This window comes from Lactuca serriola, chromosome 2, assembly GCF_051521515.1.
Source record: "Lactuca serriola cultivar US96UC23 chromosome 2, Lser_US96UC23_V15, whole genome shotgun sequence".
Classification (NCBI taxonomy): domain Eukaryota; kingdom Viridiplantae; phylum Streptophyta; class Magnoliopsida; order Asterales; family Asteraceae; genus Lactuca; species Lactuca serriola.
In genome coordinates, this window is record NC_136409.1 from 207,481,220 (window position 1) to 207,486,715 (window position 5,496).

The 5,496-nt window shown below is 42.6% G+C and overlaps 1 pseudogene; it reads left to right on the top strand.

The window, feature by feature from the left end:
• The first annotated feature begins 1,178 nt into the window (after positions 1 to 1,178).
• LOC145090757 (kunitz trypsin inhibitor 5 pseudogene) lies at positions 1,179 to 2,248 on the top strand (annotated as a pseudogene).
• Positions 2,249 to 5,496: the final 3,248 nt, after the last annotated feature.

Genomic DNA, 5,496 nt, shown 5'->3' on the forward strand with positions numbered 1-5,496 from the left:
AATTTCATTAGAAATCTTGTCTCCATAGGCACGCATCCGTGTCACTATGGATGCTGCTTTTGCTAGATATTCTTGTACTGCTTCATTTGGCTTAATGTTTTAAAGTCTTGAACTGTCTTCTCAAGGATTGCAATTTGACTGTAATAACTTTGGCTGATCCTTGGTATTCAGTGTTGAGAATATCCCAAGCTTCCTTTGATGTGACTACCGCAACAATTCTAGGGAAGATGGTCTCATCTATTGCCTGTTGAATAAAGAACAAGGCTTTAGCATCTTTCTTCTGATTATCTTTTTGACGGGCTTCATCTGCACTTGTCTCTATATAACCTGCTTCAACAAATTCCCATAAGTCTTGTGACTTAAAAAAGGGTCTTCATTTTGGTGCTCCAGAATTCATAAGACTCCCCTTTGAAGACAATAATTTGTGGTTGTGACATGCTAATAGTGCTGCTGCTATTCTGTGCCATTTGAGAGTCACCGATTGAGACTTGGATAAGAGACCAAGCTCTGATACCACAATGTTGGATCTTAACAGAATGAAAAAAGAAGTGCAGGAGAACTCTCGTGATTTTATTGATGAACAAAAAGAGAACAGAAAGCAGCTATAAATAGTAGAGTTTTACAACTGAAAAGCAAAAGATGGAAATATGGAAGGACTTAAGTGAATGCAGAAAAACTGAAAGCCTTCTAGCAGTTACTAAGCCAAGTCACGAGAGTTATTATTTTTGTGAGAAACTTTGAATCAATCTTCAACACACTCCTCATCGTGTACAATTATAAGAACTTTAAATTTTTTTTTTTTAGCTTATACAACTTGATCTGATCCGAACCCACAATTAGTATTGTTTGACTTTTTTCATTTTAAATTGGTTTAATTTAAATAGTGAACCATAAAAGCTTTATGTATGAAAAATAATTGTGTTCGTCCATATTAAATCCGTTAATTATGAAATTATAACGCAACGAAGCACTATATATTCATTTGAATCTTTTTAAATCATTCATTTTATCCAAAAAAACATTATCTACTTATAACAAACTATTCTACATTTAGCAATGGCTTGTGATATACGACATACATGTGTACGAACTCAAGAAATACCGACGCATAACATTAACATCACATCATTCATAATTATCTTTTCGTGCCATCTGACTATAAATACATCTCTCCCGTGTCATAGATGTCACCACCAAAACCCATCAAAATCAATAAATAAAAAAAATGAAGAAACCGTTGTTTATCTTCATCCTCATGTGCACACTGTCACTTCTCTCAGGCCAAGCCCTGCAGGTTCCCGTCCGCGACACTGACCGGAATTTCCTCTTAGCTGGCACCAGCTACTACATCTTGCCAGCTATCCGTGGCAGAGGAGGCGGTGTAACCCTAGCCACCGGAAGAGATCAGCCGTGCCCTAATGATGTAGCGCAAGAAAACAACGAAGTGAGCAAAGGGTTACCCTTGAATTTTGCACCTGCAAACACCAGCAAAGACGGCATCATCCGCCAATCCACTGATCTTAACGTTAAGTTCTCCGGTAAGGCGACTACTTGTATTGATACTGCAGTTTGGCGGGTCGAGGACGATCTTGATATTGGGTTACGGATCGTGTCAAGCCATGCGATCCTAGGACAGCCAGGCAGGGAAACTATAAGGAACTGGTTCAAGATCGAGAAGTATGAGAACGCTTACAAGCTGGTTTACTGCCCCACGGTGTGCAATGATTGCAGGCCATATTGTGCAGATATTGGTTCTACGATTGCTAAAAATGGACGTAGAATCCTTGTTTTAAATAACGTGCCTCTTAAGGTCATGTTCAAGAAGGCATAATCACTTTAATGCCCATGATCATGAATGGTTGTAGCTTTGAATGTTTGATACACTACTTGTGTTGTAAATTTGTAATGACATGTAAGATATAATAAAAGGGACGTTATGTCCTAAGCGTTCTCATATAAATATGGGATAATGACTTAGGAGGGTAATAATGTTTTCTGTTTGTCCATTTTAGGTACCTAACGTATTTTTTGTGCGTATTACACCATTAAGATTATTATAACCGTTTACAAATAGTCATTTTAACATAAAGAAGCCGGTAAAAAGATTATTTATAAACGGTGATAACAACCTTAATGGTGTAATATACACAAAAAATACGTTGGAGACCTAATATGGACAAACGGGAAACGTTATTACCCTCCTAAGTCATTATCCCATGAAACTATAAACCCTTATAGTAAATTTTTACTTTTTAAATAAGAAACTTGTAGGTCTTGGGGTTGGTAGTTTGGATGTTTTAACCTCGGTCTTCTTTATAAATGGAAGTGGCGGTTTCTTAATGACAATGGAGCTCTTCGGGTTAAAATTGTCAAATTTTGTCATGGGGAAGGTGGTGGTTTTTTGGACGATTCGAGAATAGGAATTGGAGGGGTGTTTGGCAAAAGATTGTAGGATCCATTAATCACCTCCATGAAAATGGTTGTATTCATTCTAATTACATGTATAGTGTGGTGGGGCATGAGACTCAAACGAGGTTTTAAAAGGATGTTTGGTGCTTGAATATTCCTCTTAGGGAGCGGTTCGGGAGGCTCTCTGCTTTGGCCTTTGATGAGATTAAAAAAAAACTTTAATCAATGAAGATCGATTAGATCTTGAACAAGTATATGAATATAAAACAGTAAGAACGCAATAAAAAGAACAAGACAAGATTGAATCAAACGAGTCGAATGATTAAAACAAAATCCTCAGAAGAGCTCGATTAAGAACATCAACTGTAGAGGATTGGAAGGTTACAAGAACGATCAAAGAAACCTTGAAATTACTATCGTTAAGCTCTAGAATTATCGTATCAATCGTTAACCTAATATGCATGCAAGCATTAACTTATATACAATACATAAAAGGCTCTCGGTTGGACAGGCCCAAACCGGAGTGTACATGGCTAAACTATCAAGCCCAAAAGACGCAACATCAAAATAAACTACAGCCCAACAATCTCCCCCTTTGCGTCAATTTGGAGCGAGACCTTCACTTTTTACTTGGGCCAGCAGCTGAAGCAGGTACCTTCTTCTTCACGGTGCTAAACAGACACTTGGTTATGGAGAGAATGGTCTGTCTAAACCAGATGTACCAATTGATCATATCATTGAAGTACTTGATGTCATCAGCCGAATTCTCTTTACACCGCTTGATAATCGATAAAACGTGCTCCAAGCAAGTTGTGGTGTAAAGGTGTTTATCAGCTAAAGCGAAGAGGCATTTCTGTCCTTTGGCTCTAGTGAACATGACCGAGTTACGCCTCGAATCAATCTTGCCCATTATCATTTGGTTTAGATCACTGGCCGATCCCACAGGTGCAATCTTCGGTTTCTTCTTGAAAACTGTGGCGACCTCCTGATCCATTAGGGCAACCTCCATGATGTAGCAGGCTAACATCCTTTTGACATGGTCTATGATAGGACCATATTCGGCTTCATCAGTCAAAAGAATATTGTACAGGACAATCCAATCATGAGGATTTAGATTCGGCAGATCCGCCAGGGAGATAAGATGAGCAGTTCTTGCTGATCCTCGAATGAGCTTGAACTTAACGTTTGTGAATCTCCCCACGGCATAAGGCTTCAGCACCCGAACGTTTACAATCTTCTGGGCGCTCCAAGTAAGGTATTGAGGGCGAGCGGCCTCCAGATAGAAGTCAATGAGCTCCCTGTCAAGCTCATCGTTCGGATGCGGGACTTCAAAAATGTTAGAGAAGGCGTGGAAGATGAACGCCTTTCGAGTCAGCGGCATATCAAACTGCGAATCGACAGTGTTGTTGCAGTCGAATGAGATAACCGGCTCGAGCCATAATATGCTTGGAGTTTCTATGGCCTCTTTAATCATACGTTCCCTGGTCCAGGCAGGGAAGAGCGTCTTTCGGCTCTCAAGGAGATCGTGAGCTTCCTTTTGCTTGCGTTCGGCTTCTTCAGCCTCTCGCGCCACACGACTGGCATCATCGTCAGCATTGCGACTGTTCTTTCGTTTTAACAGGTCAGCAATAGTCTCCTTGTCTTCATCTTCATCTTCATCTTCCTCAGCTATATTTTTGCCCTTGTTCTTCACACCCGAACCCGAAGCATGACCAGTTGGAGGTGGTTCGGTTGTGTGAGTAGCTTTGGAGGAAGGAGGTGGTTTCGATCCAGCATCTCCCCCTTGTTTCGGAATGGACACGAAACTCGGTAGGCCTTCGATTTTGCTTAGGAGGTCCATGGCCGGAGAGAGCTTTTCAGCGAGGGTACGCCTCACCTAATGGTTCAGGATGGGGTCGTGTGCTTCCAGGATGTTTGATAATGCTGCGTGGACATCCGAAACACACGTTCTGATCACCTCCCTTTCGGATCGAAGAGCTTCCAATTGTTGTTGGGAGTTGGAAAGTTGCGTGCTCTTGACCTTAAGGGCGGTTGTTTTACTCGCCAAGACATCCATAAGAGAATTCTCAGCTGCAAGATCCTCTTTTAGCTTAGCCAGGCGGGCATCGATGGAGGCACGAAGTGCCGAGTTGTCGTCGCTTATATTTTGGCGTAGGGCAGCGAACGAAGTCAACTCCGTGGAGACGAACTTGGCCAATTGCTGAACAATCGGTTCCAAAGTTGTCTTAGTGGCGTCGGCGCTTTCCTGCAAAGATTTCAACAGGACAGTAGCGTCGGAGAATAGTTTATCGACTTTTTCGGTCGCAGCCTCACAGGCTCTGGTGGAGGCATCGATCGCAGCAGTTGCTGAGGCCACCGAATCATGTTGAGCCCTGGAGAAGGAGTCAACAATTTTCTGAAGGGCAGCTTCAGAGAGAGTGGACTGCTGGTTGGAAGAGGAGGCGAGAAGTTGATCAACCTTCTCGTGAAGCTCTTTAAGATGCTTCTTTGTCACTGGAGCATCATCCTCCTCATCACTCTGAACTTGAAACGGACTATAGTAGACCGAATCAAAGTTCATGTGATCACCACCAAGGTAAGGGTTTTCGCCATCGGAGGCATTTTCTGGAGATGGAGGTGGTGGTGAATCTGGGGGTGTTGTGGTTGGTGTATTTGGAGGTGGAGTGTGGGGTGGGGTAGTTTCGGGTGGTGGTTGAGTTTGGGTTTCGGTTTGTGGTGGTTCGGTTACGGGAGGGGTTTCGGTAACTGGTGGTGTTTCGGTTGATGTGGTGAAAATGGGTGGTGGTATAGGAAAAGAGGTTGGGGGAATAGTGGGGTTTATGGTGGGAATGGAAATAGGAATAGTTGGTGGAGGTGAAGGAACTGGGGATTGATGAAGTTCCATCTTTGGGGTTGGGGACCGAGGTGGTGTGTTGCCTCGTTGAGGAGATTCGTCTCCTTGAGATCCTTCAGAGTCCGAACTTCCTCCCTCAGATTCGCTTGAAGAAGAGGGAATTACAAGCTTTCGCTTTTGTTGAGTCTTCCTCCTCTTCGGCTGTGGGGACTGTGCAGCCTTCGGTTGTTTCCTCTTTTTGGGAGAAGGGCCCT